Source organism: Pelodiscus sinensis, chromosome 1, assembly GCF_049634645.1.
Source record: "Pelodiscus sinensis isolate JC-2024 chromosome 1, ASM4963464v1, whole genome shotgun sequence".
In the NCBI taxonomy this organism is placed as follows: Eukaryota; Metazoa; Chordata; order Testudines; family Trionychidae; genus Pelodiscus; species Pelodiscus sinensis.
The window spans coordinates 107,172,496-107,192,675 of NC_134711.1; the positions used below are offsets into that span (position 1 = coordinate 107,172,496).

A 20,180-nucleotide genomic window follows, 5' to 3' on the forward strand; every position below is an offset into this window, starting at 1 on the left:
TTCCTGAGCAGGCATTTCCCATTTTGTATTTCTGCAACTGATTGTTCCTTCCCAAAGGCTGAGTTTCATCAATTTATTTCAAGCCATTTCTCCAGATCATTTCAAGTTCCAATCCTGCCCTTTAAAGCCTTTGCAACCCCTCCCAGCTTGGTATCATCCACAAACTTGAGAAATGTACTCTCTGTGCCACTATGCAAATCATTTATGAAGACATTAAATAGAATCAGACCCAGGAAGGATCCCTGAAGATCAATATACCCTTCCAGTCTGATTGTGAAGCATTGATAACTACAGGAGGCCCCCAACATGTGACTGCCCGAGTTCTGAAATGGTTGTATAAAAATGGTTGTAAGTGCAGAAGGGGCCAGAACCCCCCAACTTACATCCTCAGCTCACATTTACAATGGTGCACGGCGCCTATCATAAATGAGGGTTCGAGTTACACACCCCCGGTTTGAGACGCTTCCCCAGGAATGGAACCTGTTGCAAGTCAGTGGCCTCCTGTACTCTAAGTACACTTTCACAATCAATGGCACACCCACATTAAAATAGGTTCATCTAGGCTATCATTCTCTAGTTTCCTTACGAGAAGGTCAAGATGGTACCAAAAGCCTTACTAAAGTCAAGATATAGCCCATCTACTGCTTCCCCCTCCTCATCCACAAGGATTGCTCCCCTAACGCTTTTTATAGTACAAGAAGCAGCAATCGCCAGAAAAGAAGAAACCCTAACATTTTTTAAAATGTGAGTGCTCCACTTGAATTTAAAACAATATGGAAAACAGCAAGCACAAAGGCTTGTGGGGAAACTGGTGATCCACACATAAGAAGCACATTTTTGCCTGGCAAGAATGCTCTGGAGTTAGGGAACTATAACAGCCTTATAATATTTGGGTCCATCTTATTCACCCCCAAGAGGCCAGTCAAATGTTAAGATATTTCAAGTGAAAGAGCGCCTGGTACTTGCCCCTGAACACAGGAGCCCCCCCAAGACAGCTCACAGAAATAGTATGCATAAAGTCAGTCTTTTCTCCCATGACTTATTTCCCCTACACCATTTAAATTAATCCATATGTGATGACAAGACATTGCAACTGTAAAAAGAAGTGTATCTGTGAAGCTAGATTGAGGAAGAGCACAAGTAAACAGGGCCCAATATGCTAAGTAACAGACTTCCTTTATTTTCTGTTTCTATATAAGAATTCAAATTGGTTATGCTCAAAAGCAGCAAAACAGAGAGCAGCAGACCACATCTGTAGTCGTGCCAAAGGCTTTGGAGCAGCAGTAGAGCAGAACAGATTTGACGTGACTAGGGAAATTGGTGGACAAATGTAAAGTAACACAAAAGAGCCAAAGCAATCAATCAATGGAAATAAGAAACCAACAGAAACAAATTAGTGCAGGCAATAGGCTTTGAAATGGGACCTACATTCCTCAGGAAACTGTCAAGCACAGGACAAGGAAGAAATAAAGGATTATGGGATGCAGCAGGAAAAAAAGCCTGAGGAAATTCCAGTGACATCACAAGATCCTGTGATTAGCCTCATGGAGTAGTCTGCTGAGTGTGAGGCATTCAAGAGGAGATGCTGCAGAAGCAGCAGCAGCAACAAGATAAGAAAGCAGTGTAAACCGTGGGGGTGGGTGGGCATCTACCTGGCACAGCTCCCGAGGGCATAGATGGTTCTGCACTACCAGGCACTGTCCCCTCCATTGGCCACGATTCCCAGTCAGTAAGAGCGACAGGGGTGAAGCTTGCAAGCGAGCGCAGGGAAAGAGCTTCCTTGTGCTGTGCACAGAGTCGCTTTCTCCTCCCTGCCAGGCAAAGCCTGTGAACTAAACACAGTTCATGGCTTGCCTTGATCTGGCTTGCAGGGCTAAGGGATATTCCCCCCTACAGTGGGGTGAGCTGGTACACAAGAGGATAAAGCACCAGAGCCAGCTCGCCCCAGCTGTGGAGTGGGGGGGGACCCCAAGCTGCACAGGCCAGATCCAGGCAAGCCACGAGCCATGTAAGCTCCCCATCCCTGATCAAAAGTATTGGGCTAGGAAATTGAACACATCATCCCCTCTTTTCATCCCTTCCTTGGCTCTCTCTTACTCATCATATCATACATAAACTACTTTTCTCCACTTTGAAGACTCTTTATGATCTATCCCTACCCAACCTTTCATGTCTTATTCAGTAACAAAATATCAGCTTCCATCTCCCATTTCTCCATGATGTCACACTCCATCACCCACTTCTTAGATTTTCAATCATGCACCTTCGTGCTTTCTCCCATGCTGCCCTTATAGGCTAATGAGGACTGCTATGTAAACACTCTCAAAACTCAGTCATTGACCTCCTTTAAATACAACCTTAAAACTATCCTTTACTATGAGGTCCATAAAAAACTTAACAGGTAGGCTACTTGTGTACTAAGACCACTGCTTGTCACACTGCCAAATACCATCTCATTGTTTCCTTGTGCTCCCCTTTTGTCTGTAAGCATCTATTGCAGTGGTGGGCAATACTTTTCGCAGGGGGCCACTTAATGAATTTTGGTATGTGGTCATGGGCCAGCTCCACCCTGGAAGGGGAGGGGCTTTGGGAAGAAGTGGCAGGGCAGGGGACTAGCTTCCCCTCAGAGTTGTGTGATCCAGAGGTTTTGAATTAAAAACACAGCAAAGGATTTGTGGGTCTAGCACTGTGACCGGGAGCCATTTAAATAGGATCCTGCTGCTTGAGCAACCACCTAGAAATTCAGTGGTATGGGCAACAGGATATAAACAAAAAGAGGCCAGATGCAGTCGGCGGGCCGGATCAAAGTGTTAGGAAGGCCGGATTCAGCCTCCGGTCCACATCTTGCCCAGCCCTCATCTATTGTATCATCTTAGACTGTAAGCTCTGTGGGGCAGGGATTATTTTCGTTTTGTGTTTGGGGTTCTGGCCCATGCCTGGGACTCCTAAATGTTATGATAATACAAATAATAAATAAGAAAATGATCATATTTAAGCTACAAGTACTGATGTGTGGGTGGGGTGGTGGGTAGGGCATATCTGACAAAGCAGTCAGAAGAAACACCGGGGTTTATAATGTTGCCATTTTAGCTCTTTCCGGTTTCTAAAAAAAAGACACGTTCTTCAACCAAATATAATTAAACAAACATATCAAGGCACCTGCCCATATTCTTCCCAAATCATGACAGCTTAGCAAGGGCAGAAAAGGAGTGGTAAAACAAAAGAACAAGATTCAAAGAAAGACTGAAATGCAGAAAATTTCCCAAAGGAGACATCAAAGTAAATCCAGTCCCTAAAGGACATTTGTTCACACCACATGAATCCATACCATAGCTGGCACTAATTGGTCCACTTATTGGCAATCACAGTAAAAAGGCAAAAAGCCCTGGAGAAAATGCATTTTTCCCCGGAGTGAGACAACCCTGCTTCTAAAGGTAGAAGCATATCTGCATTCTGCAATGCGCTCAGAGTGATGACAGCACTGAATATATCACTTCTTTTTTGTAGGAAAGTCTTTAGCTCAATCACTGATCGGTTTAACATTTCATGATGTGATTTTACAATGGGATGTTTTTCTCAGTATTAAAACAAAAATTATCTGTTCCCACCATTGCTGATGGGGCCTCAATAACCTTTTTTCACAGCAGTTATTATTGCCTGTCAGAAGCCCCTCTCAGTAAATAAAGGTGAATGTAATACCACTGCAACAGTATTACTATTGGTTGACTCATTCTTTATTTTCAGCATAGAAAAATTCTATTAGAATGAACGCATTTATTACAATAGCATGTGTTTATTCTGAAAACATTACCTGTACATTTATTTGATAAATAAGTGCATCTCCACGGTGCAAGACAGGCATACATTTTAGTCATTGGTTAGTAATATTACTTTAAGCATATCAATGTACAATTTAAATCCAAAATTTGTACTTTTGAAAAACAGAGCTCTCTCTGGAACATTGAGAAATGGCTTCTAATGCACTGCTGAAATACGAGTCTTCCACAAGCTGGTGGCTTTCCTTGCATTAGTTGCTGATTCAACAGCCACTATTTGATATTCAGATGAATAATTTTTTGATATTATTCATCACAACTTCACAGCAAACCATCAGATGATGTCCTTGGCATTAATGACTGAACCAGCTTCACAAGCTAACTCTCTTCCCCGCCCAACACACACATTGCAGCTTTTGCTTGTAAAGTATTCCTCATTATATATTTCCAGTGGCAACAATTCTTTCTCCATCGGTACAAGATAACTAAAGCAGGGGCTTTCCCATGTGTACACAAATTATATCACAGAGAGTATTACACAGCAGCTTTCCTCATTCAGGAATTATTCAGAAATTCTCCATGCCCCATATACAAACTATAGTTCCAAGCCTTACAATACTGCATTGCTTCCACTGTAGGGTTTGAATAATATAGTCCACAGCTCTGGAGGTAAGAATAAAGAGTGTAACAAAGCTGTTCCAAATGTGTGATCCCATCAAAACAGATACCATTATACATCAGTATGAATCTCATATGTTATCAAGCCCCTCTTTCTAAGGTTTAAATTGGCCACAGATCTGTTTGTAACATTTTTAAATATCAGTGTTTTTTAATGCTCTTACAGCGTTCTGTCAGAAGCTATTTACTTGCCTCTGACTTAACTCAGAATTTTTTTTAATAGCTCTGTAATTCAGGCCATTTTAAGGCCTATCTTTCCCTCCAAGTTAGCTTTATTTTTGTGAATGTGATGGTCTTGTCTATGATTCTGGGAAGGGGCCAAAAATCTTCTAATGCAGTAGCAGCTAATACCAGGTCCAACTGAGGTATTGATTCAGATTCTGTAGAATGCAAACTCTTTTAAAAGTAAATTTCTATAGCTGTGAAGAGTCTTTCAAATGTAAGCCACGCATTAACTGATACACACAACTGAAGCAAAGTTACCTCCCTGCATCTGCAACCGCCTGAAGCAACTTAGCAATGTAAGTGTTCACAGCAATGTGAGGTTAACTCTCAAAAGTCACTAATCATAGTTCCAAAAGTTACCAAAAATGTGTGCACTCCTTTGGTAACTGCTAAATTACCAAATAATCAAATGACAAAAAAAAAAAAAAAAAAAAAAAAAAAAAGGAACAGCAGCCCTACAAGTGCCTAAGATACATGTAAACATATACACACAGATGCATATTTAAAAACACCCAAGCTTTGCCACTAAGCAATGATGACTATACCAGTAATGTCTATAACTTAGACTTTTGTTATCACAAAACTGTCATTCTACCCTCGATCACTGTCTAAACCCTAGTATCTGCAGATTTATTATGCACCAAAGGTACAATAAGCCCCTATTTTCGTAGGCCCAAATCTCATGGACCCGAATTAACTATATAGTTAAGTCATTTCCCCAGAATATTACTTTACTATTACGCGTCCAGCCCCTTACGCAACAAATGCAGCGCCTCAGCAAGGCACCTATCTCTGTGGGCGTGCAAGTGCCAGTCCCACCTCCTACCAAGATGCCCCAGTGAGATGTCACCTCGAACCCCACCGCCTGCCCACGCGCGCTCCAGGTGCACCAGGGGAGCTGCTGAGACCCCCCCCCCCCCGCGCCACTCCCCCGAGACCGCTGCGGCCTCCCAGACACGCCAGTCCCGGGGTCACCCAGACACCAAGCTCCCCCCCCCCTCCCCTTCGGGCCTTCGGGGACCCATTAGCGGCGGCTCTGCCCTCAAGCCCCGCCCGGGCCCCTCACCGAGCGCGAGCGGGACACGCCCCCTGCTCACCTCTACAGCAACGGCCACCCCAACGCCCCTCCGACCCTCTCTCGCTTCCGCCCCTACAACGCGTCACTTCCGCCCCGGCTGGCGCACCACTTCCGCCCCTTCTCTCCGCCCTCGCCCGTTCTAGTTAGGTCTTAATGCCCGCACGAGCCGGGACCCGCTGTGGGCAGCGCCCTTGGCACTAGGCGGGCGGGGGGGGGGGGGCTGAAAGGGGGAAGAGGCAAATGGGGGCGCGCGCGTGCGTAAGCGCTGTGCAAATGACGTGCCGCGGCAGCGAGCCGGGCGCTGAATGGCTCTGCCCGGGCCGCTAGTGCAGAGCGGGCGCCGTGCCCGGGTCTCGCCCGCGTGCGGGGAAGGGGCCTGCCCCAGACGCGGCCCGCGGCTCTGGCCCCACACAAGCAACGCGGCCGCTGTTCAGTGTCACTGGTTGCGGGGGAAGCGGCGGCTTCTCCCTGCCCTGCTTAAAGACCCCAGGGGCTGCTGCGCCCAGCTCGGGGAAGCCCCTCGTCCCCCCCCCCCCCCCCGACCACTTTAAGTGTATGCTCCCCAGCACGATGTGTCCCGGCGGTAGCGTCACTTTCTTCCTTAGCTTGGGGATGTGCTGCTCTGGTAGGTCTCAAGATAGGTTCTCAATCACCACCACAGAGGGACCTCGTCTAGCAATAGCACATATTCCAGGACCTCTGCTCTCTGATCCTGCGGGTAGCACTCCCTGGATCTGGCCTTGAGCCGTTGGTACAGAAATCAACTTATTACCCAAACCCATTGGCAGAGAAGAGAACTTATTCCTTAAGAGGGGGCCCCACAAACACCACTGTGTGCTCTGCCTCACTTTCCTGTTGCCTTTTTGCTTCTGTTTCTCAGATTTGGGGAACGGGGAAGATCTGGCTTACATGCACTTGTTTTTCTTCCAGTGCTTAGTAAGAGCTGGGCAATTAAATATTGTTTGTGACAGGGTACATCACAGAAGACCCCCTGGGATTGTTTCCCGAATTGCTGATCATACCACTGACTCCTGCCCTCTTGCTCCCTACTACCCTGTCCTGCTGGACCAGTTCCTCTGATCTCCCTCAGACAAGGCACTGAGCTAGGGTTACCACCTCCCTGCAGAGAAATACAGACAGGCTATGTCTACACTGGCATGATTTTCCGGAAATGCTTTTAACGGAAAAGGTTATCCGTTAAAAGTATTTCCGGAAAAGCGCGTCTAGATTGGCAGGACGCTTTTCCGGAAAAGCACTTTTTCTGGAAAAGTGTCCATGGCCAATCTAGACACGCTTTTCCGCAAAAAAGCCCCGATCGTCATTTTCGCGATCGGGACTTTTTTGCGGGAAACACTACTGTGCTGTCTACACTGGCCCTTTTCCAGAACAGTTTTCCGGAAAAAGACTTTTGCCTGAATGGGAGCAGCATAGTTTTTCCGGAAAAGCACTGATGATTTTACTTTAGATCGTCAGTGCATTTCCGGAAATTCAAGCGGCCAGTGTAGACAGCTGGCAAGTTTTTCCGGAAAAGCGACTGATTTTCCAGAATAACTTGCCAGTGTAGACACAGCCACACTGAACCACTTCGGCTCTGGGAGGACATTTTCTAGGGCACAGCATCCAGGAAACCAACCCACAAATGTGATCCAAAACCCCAAAATTAATGCATTGTTCTCTGTGTAAAAGTTTTACTCCGTGAAAGCTCATCAGGTAAAGCTCTCTTCATCAATGAAAGAAAGAGATATTTCTTTAAAATATTTTGTACTCCTAAATCCTTTATTTACATCCCCTCTTCCATGGAAAAATGTCAGGTTCAAAATGGATTTCAGTACAAGGTGGTATGGTAACATGTCTTCCCAGAATCAGGCACCATTTGGGCCTACAGGACAAACAAGACTGTTTACAAGTCATTGAGCTGATCACCAAGCCATTAGGCTTCTGTACGCACCAGTAATGTCTCTCATTAGCACATTTAAAACTATAAACGGATTCACACTTCATATTTCTAACTTTGACATACAAGAATGATACATGAACCAAAACAGGATATACAGATCCAGCAGACTGTAACATTACAACTGATAGGTTACATGAGGTACTTTGTCTAAACCATCTTTGAATTATGCATATTTATATTAATAAACAAATTTTCATAAAGTATGAGGAGAAGACCTCCACACTGTTGGCTTGTTTGTTTGTTTGTTTTAAATGGTGACTACTGACATTTTTTGAATGAATTCTCCTTGATTCTGCTTATGCCCTATATGTGTTCTCTTTCTGCAAACACTCAAACAACTTTATCAGCCTACATATTAATGGAAAGTGAACTTCAAAGATGAATGCACAAATATTAATCCAAATTGTGCATGTACGAGTCATTGCATCAAAGATATATGCACGCTCATCCACTCAAGTATCAGAAACAATTCCAGGGGACATATCTGATCATTTACAAATTAGCACCACATGAATAGCAAAAAACCAAATACTGAATGCTTACAGAAAGCTATTTGTGATTTATACGTAAAGTTAAAAACAGCATAAAAATGTAGGCAAATAATTAAAACTAAATACATTTGAGGAAATCAGGATCTGTTCATACATATCCAACTTGTGGGGGGAAATACTATGTTCATTAGATAATGTACAGTAGAAAATTATTCACTTGGCTATACTCATTTGCTGTGGGAGCCAGATTTATGAACACTTGTTGCAGGTTGAAGCACAGAGTAATATCAAACTGGTTGAAATTCTAAATCAAATTAGCAGTGACAATGTTTTGGGAGCTCACAAAGAGAGTAAACACAAAGCTGACCCATGTGAAATCTTAATGAAGGACCCAATCAAGTTGTTTGAAAACAAGGTGAAAATCTTTGTAAGAGGAGGAAGTTATGAGGAATATAAAGCCTGCCACCAATACAACACTGAGAATGAAAGCAGTAAGACCTAGCTGAGCCTTAGCAAGGAGTGTGTGGGTGTCAGGACCTGTCAGAAAGAGAATATGGAACGGATGTAGAAGCAGCAATCCAATCTATTCTGATCCATTTTTATTTATATACTGCTGATGGAAAGCCCTTCAAGTGCCTTGCAATTACTCAGATAAAAATCTAATTCAATACACTCAAAAAATTCAAATTAGAGAGAAGTTGGGTGCAGGCAGAGCTGGGCCAGCCCACTGAGAATGAGAAAAGAAAGGCAGTGAAACAGCTACTGCTTGCAGTTGGCAGAGAGCAATAACAGAACTAGGCAGATAAAAAGAAGGCTCTAAGAATCCCAGTAGGGCACTGGGAGAAAAGAGAAAGATTAGATTACAGGAGAGCAACAAGCTGAGAACTGGTATCAATATGGCATTGGGATTGGCCAAAATCCCAATAAAAAGTGGCTGGAAGAGGGAAGGAAATAATAATATTCTGAGGTCCAGTAAGGCCTTGTCACATACCAAAAACACAGCCAAAAAATACAACTACCAAAACCCCAAATTCAAAAACCCATTCTCCTATAGGGAAGTCTTAAGGAAATGGAAGATGTGCTTGGACTAAAGAATTTAAAAAAATATTAATTTTGAGGCAAATTAGAAAAAAGCAACTGTTTTACTGTGTGTTTAATTGAACCACACAAGCAAGCTGGCAGGGCTAGCCTCTGGCTTACTTCTCATCTCCACCCACGCAATTCTTCTGCAGATACTAAGTATCAGAGGGGTAGCCGTGTTAGTCTGAATCTGCAGAAGCGACGAAGAGTCCTGTGGCACCTTATAGACTAACTGAAGTGTAGGAGCATAAGCTTTCGTGGGCAAAGACCCACTTCGTCAGATGCATGACGAAGTCATCCCTGAAGGGGCACTGTCTGAAGAGTAGGAAGTTTTTCTAGGCTGCCTGCCATGCATCTGACGAAGTGGGTCTTTGCCCACGAAAGCTTATGCTCCTACACTTCAGTTAGTCTATAAGGTGCCACAGGACTCTTCGTCGCTTCTGCAGATACTGAGTGACAACACTCTCAGCCACTGAAACATTGAATAAAAACCTATTCAGAACCATTTTAATTGTCTGATTAGGACTCTTGATGACAGGACCCTTTATACAGCAGGCACTGAAAACTGATCAACCTACCTCTGCGCAACATTCTGCTTTCCAGTGCTCTGCATTGACAAGTTTCAGTAAACAAAATCAAATCAAATAGTATAGCTTTTCTTTCCCTGCTTAAGAATACTGCCCACTGCCCTACAGGTGAGGGAAGAGGACGTAGGGAGCCCCATCTCCCTATACAACCGATAAAACATGATTTCTAAAACATGAAACAAGGAGATGGCCCCTGCTAATATGCCAAACTCTTCATCCCTGAAGGGGCACTGTCTGAAGAGTAGGAAGTTTTTCTAGGCTGCCTGCCATTCAGTTACTGAATATGTTGACAGCATCTGCACATGATATCTGGCATCAGCAGGAAAAGGTATACTACTCCTGATCAAGGGAACTTAAATAGCACAACAGAGCATTGCAACCTTCCTCTTTCAGTCATTATGTCCTGTTCTGACAAGATGGTTATAGGCCCACTTCCCCTGTTCTCATGCTGTGGGAGGCAGCTTGAAGTAAGGGCAGGATTTTGCCCATACTCTGACAAATAAAATTAGATGATTCCACTGCTTCTTCCTGCTGTTCTGATGCTTTGCATTCTATGGCGATAAACCAACTTCAGAGTGCCCAACTGTATGATCTGTTCCTAGTAGCATTTTCAAAGCCTTTCTCTACCCATGTCTACATATCTGTGTGCTTGTCTATCTTGCAGGTTTTCCATCACTGTAATGTCTAAAATCTTCTAGTGTCCACAGTTCCTGCATAAAGACAGATTTTCACCATAGGCTGGATTTATTGCTGTTATCAATGCATGACTGATCACTCATTTATTCTCCTGTCTCAAACTCACCTGCAAAAGCTTTTAGACTTACAATAGATTTGGACAGCTTTTCACTCACATTTGAGGAACTGTACCTTTCATCTTGGAGTTTTTGCTTAGGTGGGAAAAAAATGGAGAAACGAGAACATGACATTACTTTATTCTTTCTGTTGCTGCAGCATACTTTAGCCATCAAAGGCATCTTGCATAAGTAATTCTCACCTCAGTTTCCTCTCTTCCCAACCTCCTCTTCTTACTCCTTACCCCACCCCAAATATAGAGGTCATACTACATCTATGGGTGTCAGGGAATTGAACGTAAAGACCCCCCAGGTTATAGGACAGGTGATAACAATACCTCTTACTGGTCTGAGTGATCCCCCAAATACTTCAAACATCCCCATACATAGCAGTATGGCTATAGGCTAACACATTTTTGTAACAACAAATTCCTAGGGAATATAACACAAATAGGGATCAAACTCAAACTTTCTGCATAATAATGCAGAGTATTCCCATAGGGCCACCAGGCATGCCATGCAAGGCCTTTCAAAATAAAATCTTCTTAAAAATATATTGAAATATTAACATTAGCCATTGCACAAAGTCTAAGACAAAAGAAACAAGCGCAGACCAATACATGTTCTAAAGTGGCCAACCAGTCAAGTTCTGCCCCGACATAAATTGCCAAGTTTTTAAAGCCAATACAGAATAAGGCATGCTTATATCAAGACCACCTGCTTCCAAACATGCAGCAATTGCCCTTTTAGTTGTAAATGTCATTATCTATCCATCTCATAGTGCACTTACAAATCTGGGCTTCATTTATTTTCTTCACAACATTTTGTCAAAAACTGATTGATAGCCATCATACATGTTAGTGCAATGATGAAAGAAGGGAGCAATAAAGTTTGTTATCATCACAAGCTTTAACCCACTAGAAATACTCTTCCTGACCATTTTAATAGGGCAGCAACATGGAAGTTAAGAGATCTGAGTTCTAGTCTTGACTCTGCCACTGACTAACTAAGTTGGGCAAGTCACATAGCTTCTCTGTTCCTCTGACATTTACCTCTGTGGTAAAGTTGCTTGAGATCTGCAGGTGAAAAGATCAATATTAGTGCTAAATGTAAGGAGCTGCTCGCAGAAATTTGAAGTATTGATGATTTTATGTTGTTGATATTTTGAACTGGGATCAAAAAAGGAGTCAGTACTTTCATGAAAATGTCATCTCACTTTTCAACCAACTTTAGAGCAGTGACATTTTTCTTTTAAGCTTTTAATTCCCAAGAAAAATAGGGGGTGGATTTTCATGACCATTGCATCCTTTGTTTTCAAACAACTCTTTTAAGTATTCATATATATTCAATATATGAATCATATATTTTTAAATTGGAGATTTTTCACAGTGTTTTCTTAATCTCTTACATTAGTTTAATCTTTTAAATTTACATTTTAATATTCCTACACCAATATAAGTCATTGTCTAATTCACATTTAAAGAATCCCTGAATATCTCTAGAACACTCATAAAAAAGAGATGCAAGTCTATACATTAAAGGTTACAGTTAAAAATTACAGGAGAGTGATAAATATTTTATAACAAAGCATATGCAAAATATTATTGCAGGCTAATAACCCTCATTACTTCCCACAAATATTTGTTTAAATCTTGACAGCAGGACAATTGATGCATTTTTCCAGACAGAATAGGAAGGATAAAAGAAAACAAGCTGTATATGTTAATTGCTATTTTAACTATCAGACTCATCAACAAGGGCTTGATCCTGAACCACTGAAGTAAAAGGAATTTTGCCACTGACTTCAATAGGCACATTTTAGAAAAAAAATATTAGGAAAAAACATTTTGCACCAAAATCTGTTTCATAAATACCTTGTTCATGCAAAGATAATTTTAGCCTGTAGGCAATTTTTCAATTTAACATACAAATCCAAGTCAAATCAAAATACCTAGGGATGGTGGTGGTGAAGGTCACTCCCTGTAAAGAGCTTGAGCCAAAGTTCATTCAGGTCAATGAAAAAATCCCATTGACTTCAATGGGCTCTGACTCAGGCCTTGAGATTCTACAATGGAGTTCAGCAGTGCACAGATCTTGTGTTGGCTCTCTGGAGGGATGCATTTTGCCCATTACAAGGAACCAGAAATGCCCCTGAATTTGGGGGACATTTGAATCTGAACCAAGATTCAAACTTTCCAGTTTTAGGAAACATGAAAGGTTTGATTCCAGATCTGTACAGACATTTCCTTACATTTTATTTTAGAGTGTATTTAGATTTTAGCAAGCACTTTTGTTTTTCTTTTGCCTGACTATTTTACTACTGGACTGAGCTGCAGTCCTAGAATCACTCCACATCCTGATCTTCTTTGCCTAAAAATGCCTTGGGTCCAATTGCTTAGCTTTACAACAAGCCTTGGTGAATGTGTTAGTGTGCAGAGAACAGTACACTAAGGCTTGACCTTTCCAGCACTGTGTTGGTAGACTAAGGACTTAGATGGCTAAGACAGCTAAGTCAAACAGCATTAGGACTAAGCATCTGGAGGGACTGGCTTATGAGACAAGAGTCAAAAACGAAATAGCTTAGCCAGACAACTGCTGATTGTGGAAGAGGAATAAGAGTAGTTGAAGGATATGAACCCCATGGATGGAGAGGAATTATTTTGAACGGACCAAGGGCCAAAAAACCTATCTGGCTTCAAGACTGAGTTTGAAACGTTTATGGAAGGGATGGTTTGATGGGACTGTCTACAATAGCATGTGGCCTATTGACTGCCAGTAGCAAAAATCCTCAATGGCCAGATGTGGGATGCTAGAGCTACATCTATACTGCAGGCTTCTTGTTCAAGAACTGTTATGCGCAAGAGTTCTTGTGCTCAAGGTCTTGCACAAGAGCATGCCTACACTGCCATGTGCTTTTGCTCAAGAGCGTCCATGGCAGTTTGGATGCTGTCTTGCGCAAGAAAGCTCTGATGGCCATTTTAGCCATAGGGGTTTCTTGCACAAGAAACCCCTGTTGCCCATCGACACTGCCTTCTTGCGCAAGAGCTCTTGTGCAAGAGGGCTTATTCCTCATGGAGAGAGGAATAACTCTTGCGCAAGAAGCCCTCTGTTCTGACACTTTACTGTAAATTTACTTGTGCAAGAACACACGTGCAGTGTAGATGCATCTCAAGTTTTTGCACAAGAATGGCCACCTTTCTTTGTAGCATAGGACATGGTTGCAGGCTTAAACTAGTGTAAATGGAGGACTCTCTGTAACTTGAAGTCTTAAAACATGATTTGAGGAATTCAATAACTCAGCCAGAGAGTGTATGTGAAGTTCTGTGGCCTGCAGTATGCAAGAGGTCAGATTAGATGATCCCCATGGTCCCTTCTGACCTTAAAGTCTACCAGTGTAACAGACAGTTATGGAATGAAAGTAGGCAAAGGAAAATGTAAAGTCTCCATCAAGAACATTTTCCTCCACTGAGCCTGGTTGGGCCATGGACTAATTTCCAATCAGAGGTGATGATGGCCCCATCTCTCATTTCATTGTCGAAGAGTTCTGGAGTTTATCCTTGGCGCTGCTACTTATTAGCTCTTTAAACTTGGGCAAGTCATTTCACCCTTCTGTGCCTCCATTACCTCCATTTGCCTGTGACAGTGCTCTCTGGTCTTAACAGATGTATGACTAGTGCTATATCAAGCAAACTGACTTTGTATAACTTATAACATGAATTACTTTTGATTGAAGGTAAAAATTTCACAACTGCTTATGTGACTTAGATTCCTTAGCTACACTGAAAGTCACTAGAACATAGGTCCCTAAGTGCTTAAGTCATTTTTGCAAATGGGATTTTGGAGTCTAACTTGTTCAAACTCTTTTGAAAATGTTATCCTGATGCAACAGAGATGGCTGATCAGCATGTGCTTTAAATATGGACAACATGGGTTCTTTAAAAATGACACAGAAAATTATGTTCTGAACACATGATCTTCTGAACATATGATCTGCAATGGAAAAATAAAAGGATAGAAATGTATAGCAAAAAAACCTGAATTGCTCAGTCTGAATCCTGCTGTTGTTGAAATCCCACAACATGTGGCTTACATGTGGATAGATCAGAACTCATTGCATCCTTTTTTGCTATTATAGACCTTACTGGCTGACATTCACCCTGTGCAAAGGGTCAGCACAACGTCTATATATCACATGTGTCTTCAAATTAGGGCTTCCTGTGCTGACTTGGGGCAAAAGGATGCATTTCACCCTTGGTGAGACAGTCTCTACTGACCCCCTTTTTGAGATCCATATTGTGACTCTGAAGAGATTTAATGCTAAGCAAGCAGCAAAGTGCAATTAAGAACACAAATAAATATATGTATCCTTGGTGTGAGCAGTGAAAGCAGTTAGTGAAACTGTAAAGGAGTTTGCATCTGTAATGAGCATGCCCCTAGGCATCAAATTGTTCACCAGGCTACCATCAGATTTCCAAAATGTTCAAAGAGAAATAACTGTACTTTGATCAAAGCTTCCACTGCTCCTTAATATATGGGTACATCTCTTCCCATGTGAGTCATTGTTTGTACTATGCAAATAGTTGGTAACAGCTTCTTTCCACTTTCATTCAAACACAGAGTAGCTGCAGTTGAAAATTAGTACCAGGCAAAAGCTGATTTTAACTGATGTCAAGGGAGAAATGTTAATTACCTTAAAATAGTATAGTGGGCACTTGGTAGTATCTGCTAGTGCTTAAGATTGTAGAACAGGTTTTGCTCAGAACTTATTGGAACTTTCAAGTTTGAGGCTGAAATCATGTCTTTCAATTTGCCACATGAGATGAACTGTGTCAGAAAGACCCAAAATGTGGGACAGAAAAAGAGTGATTCACACAGGAAATTTACAGTGCTATGGGAATAAGTGTGCATAACTTTTTCTATGGCTTCATTTCACTGAATCTGTATTTCTGATGTAAATAACAGTTAACAATAAAAATTAAGAGACATTACCTTTTGTGGAACGTAGACAATTTTGGAATTAAAATGAGGAATAACTGACTGAAAGTCTGGAGTGCCACTTTGCAAGGTCATATTTAACTCTGGGTCTCTGTCCAAAGTTGAATTATTTTACAAAGTTTGAACTAAATCCTTTGAGCTGTGTAAAGTAATGGAAGGGGGAAAATTAGAAGAATAAAAATTGAATCATATTAATTTCAAAGAAGCTTCAGAAAAAAAAATCTAAGAAAACTGAAGCTTGAAAATTAGCATGAACTAAGTCCTCAATGAAGACTAATTTCTTTATTTAGTTTGTGACAGAGAGATAATTGTTTAAAAGGTATGAATGATTGAAAACTTTTCTCATCATCCTCAGTGGGCATCTAGAAACCAAGCATAAGATATATCTAGTTCTGTGGATGATAATTGCTAGCTAGTTAGCTAAATGATGAAAGTGAAATGCTGTCAAAATTGAAGTTCATGGGAATTTTGCCACTGATTTCAACAGAACCAGGATTTTATCCTGATTTTAGCAGAGTATAATGAAATCTTGCCCTCTTATGACACCATTTACCACTTCCCAGTGATGGAGTGTACAGTCTCTAAGGGCACGTCTACACTATGAGATCAGGTTGAATCTAATATGGTTGATTTCTGACCACCTGATTTTAAGAAGTCAAAAGTCCATTTCTTCACTACAGGGAAACATCAAGTGTTGTCCAAAGTAGTGCATCCCCATTAAGAAACTTGCCATTGACTCAGAGAGCAATGCATCATGGGTAATTTTGCATTCTGGGCTACGCTTCCGGTGCTTACTGGGACCAAAACTGGACAGCAGGTAGTTAGAGACTCATGTCACCAGGGTCCCATAATGTACTTGTCTAGTCCCTCCCACCTTGCATAAGATAAAGAAGACGCAGTGTGCTCGTGCTTTTTTGTGCCCTGGTTGCCCACGCAGATGCCAGAGTAGTGCAAGCATGGAGTCTGTTTTGCAGCAAACATAGCCATGCTCCTGTCTGTCGTGGTGCATTTTATGGTGCAGTGTTGGAGATAGAATGCATGGCACTCTGCCAGGAAGAGGATGAGAATGAAGATCGGCATGTCATGCAGGCACTTCTCAGGCAAGGCCTCATGCTCATGCTAATGCATTTGCCACTCACCAGTCAATCTGGTGGACACAGTGCAGCACCTGTTCTGGTGCCGTGAGACAAGCTCAGACTTGTGGGGCAGTGTTGTCATGCAGGGATGGGATAATCAGCTGTGGCTGCAGAACTTCCGAATGCACAAGGCCACATTCTTGGAACTTTGCAAATGACTTGCCCCGCGCTCCGGTGCCAGAATACTCAAAAGAGACCCACTCTGACTGTGGAGAAGTGCATGGTAATTCCCCTATGGAAGCTTGCAAAGCCAGACAGCTACTGTTCAGTGGGGAAATCTACAGTGGGCACTGTTGTCATAGAAGTAGCCAAGGTGACCAATAATAATCTATCGTGGAGGGCAGTGACTCTGGGAAATGTGGGCAACATAGTGAATTGCTTTGCTTCAATGGGGTTCCCTAACTGCGGTGGAGCCATAGACAGAACGCACATCCCCATCCTGGCCCCTGTCCACCATGCCTTGGAGTACATCAACTGCAGAGGGTACTTCTCCCTGGTGCTTCAGGTACTGGTGGATCACAAGGGCTGTTTCACTGACATCAACATGGGATGGTCAGGAAAGGGGCATGACACCCGCATGTTTAAGAACGCCTGCATCTTCCGAAAGATGCCCAGTGGCACTTTTTTCCCTCACAGAAAAATCTCAATTGGAGAGGTGGAAATGCCCATTGTGATACTGGGCAACCTAGCCTCCCCCTTGCTCCCCTGGCTCATGAAGCCATACTTGAGCAGCCTGGACCTCTGCAAGGAGGAGGTCAACAAGAGGCTGAGCTGGTGCAGAATGGTGGTGAAATGTGCATTTGAACATTTAAAGAGGAGGTTTGGGAGTCTCCTGACTTGGCTGGACCTCAGTGAATGCAACATTCCCTTTGTGGTGTTGGCCTGTTGTATTCTCCATAATCTGTGTGAGAGGAAGGGGGAAACTTTTCTGACAGGGTGGGCGGCTAAGGCAGAGCACCTAGTCAGAGAGTTTAAGCATATGGATACCAGAGCCTGAAGGAGAGCACAGCAAGGGGCAGTGAAGGACAGTTTTATGCAAAGCCAGTTTTGAGACTCTTCCAAGTGGCTCTCCATAAAGTGCCCCTGCATTCCCTATATTTATCTTTAATCCCATACCCTAACCCTGCATACAACCAATAACGAGACCATTTTTCAAGAACAGGAGTTTTTATTTGTGGAAATCAGCTGGGAAAGGAGAGAACTAAGCAACCACAGAGCAGAGGCGGGGGGGAGGAAGGGGCGCTCTGGCTCCTGAGGCCTTTTCCATCTACCCTTGAGATTCCCCTCTCTCCCCTCCCCCGCATGTCCTGGGGCCCTAGCAGTCCCTGGGGATCCTGGGAATGAAGCCACAGGGCTAAAGAAGAAGGGTCCCGGGGTGTTATCAGGGCAGGAAGAGTTCTGGAAGAAGGTCCACTCCAAGCAGGTGCTCTATAACAGCAGTCAGGGAGGCAATTTACTTTCAGCCTGTCTGGTCTGCTGCTCCCTGGCAGCTCCGCTCTCTTGTCACTCACGTATCTGGTCCAGGTGCTCAGCCCCACATCTCCTCCACAAGGGAGTGTATGCAGTCCATCTGTTCACAGAACATCTCCTCCCTTGTTCACTTTCACCTGTGGATCTGCGCCAGGTGGACAGATGCTGAGAGAGGGGGAGTTTGCACTGTGCTGGCTGCTGTTCCAGCTACTAAGAAAAGTTACAAGGGCAGACACTGCAGGAGATACATAGCGTGAAGCCTAACCCTAATCTGTTAAGTGTACACTGAAGGTCGCTGTAAAGACAATGGAGATTTGCTCCATGCAAGGCCAAATGTTTGCTTTAAAGCGGGCACTTTATAGCAGGTGCATAGAATTTGCAGGAAAGCATTGGCGAGCACTTAGTCCAGAGGCAGGCAGATATGGGAAGGGGCCAGCCTGGGCAAGAGCCTGCAGGCAGGATGGGGAGATGGGGGAGGATGGCTTCCCACTGTGTCTAGTGCATGTGGCCTCCTGGGGACACTGGTTCTTTTTCTGCCCAAGTGGGGGGAGGATATGTGTCTGGCACACACAGCCTCCTGGAGAGAGTGCTAATGGATTCCCCTCTTCCTTCCTGCAGGTTGCTATATGAGATATCAGTCTTCTCTGAATCACACTGAGTGATTGGGAGAAGAGGCTGACTGAATGTGACCATAAACGTGGGCCTTATGCTGCAATGCTTTGTGGTTCAATGACACCAGACCACTTTCTGGTGGCTTGGCGTAGGAAGGTGTCTGGGCTCCCCAAAAACCTTGTGAGAAGAATCAAAGAGTTCCTATCTGAGAGCTTCATGGAGCTGAGCAGGCAAGACTCCTGCTCCATCTGCAGGCATGTTAACAAGCTGTTCTGTGCCCCGTTCCCCCACTGTGTAGGCAGAGAGAGTGCGCCACACTGCACATCCTATAGACTTAACCTGACTGTAGTTAGAAAAAGTTTGTGAACTCACTGGAAGTGCTCTCCCCAGGGTTGGTGCTGGACTGGGAGACATCCTGGGAGGAGGGGACTGGCTCCAGTGTCGTGACCAGCTCCTGGCTCTTGGGGATTGGCAGCTGGCTACTCTCCTCCTCCTGTTCCTCCTTCCCTCGCTCCGCCAACTCGCTGTCCTGCATGCTAACGCTGGGTGTGTCTTGGCCAGATTCCATGACCACGCTGAGGGAGCTGCCTCCCGCCCCAAAATCATGTCCAGATGCTCATAATAGCGGCAAGTGTGAGGTGCTGCCCCAGAGCACCCCTCATCTCCTTCACCTTGTAGTAGGACTGCCTGGGCTCTTTGATTTTGATTCAGCACTGCTGGGCATCCCTAGAATATCCTTTAGTTGCCAGGCAACTTGTGATCTTGCCATATATTTTGGCATTCCTCTGCTGGTTTGAAGCTCTGAGAGGATGGACTCATCTCCCCATACCTTGATGAGATCCAAGATTTCCTTGATACACCATATTGGCGCTCTTTTGCACCCGGGAGAACTGGTGCCTGTGGGAAAAGTATTGGACATTGTTGCAGTGTTGATTGGAATGTTTGATGTCATTTCCACGTGTGCCACAGAGTGGTCCTTGATTGGGATCAGCTTGCAACACTGTCCACACAGGAAATGCCATTCTGATTTTCCTGGGGCTTTTTGAGCTCACTAGGAGAGCAGTAGAGATGCAAGTTGTGGCCAGGACAGTCAGAGCGGGGCAGTGCGGTAGGGCTATTGGAAGCCAATAGCTTCGACTTTTGTCCTACATTGCATCTACTCTACTGTAAATTTGACCATGCAAGGTCAGGAATAGCTTTACTCCTCATGAAAAGCAGGAGTACTGAAATCAACTTCAGCGGCCCCTAAGGGCAAGGCGACAAGCTTGGTAGTGTAGACAATCACTTAGAAAACTGACCATAGG

The 20,180-nt window shown here is 43.7% G+C and overlaps 1 protein-coding gene across 2 annotated transcripts in view; it reads right to left on the bottom strand.

Annotated features, from left to right (window-relative positions):
* The window catches only part of WASHC1 (WASH complex subunit 1), a 53,643-nt gene extending 47,725 nt beyond the window's left edge, over window positions 1-5,918 (bottom strand). For both annotated transcript variants that reach the window (XM_075940785.1, XM_075940776.1), the window contains exon 1: window positions 5,777-5,918. The gene's annotated coding sequence lies outside the window, so the exon portion shown is untranslated. The remainder of the gene's footprint in view (window positions 1-5,776) is intronic.
* Window positions 5,919-20,180: the final 14,262 nt, after the last annotated feature.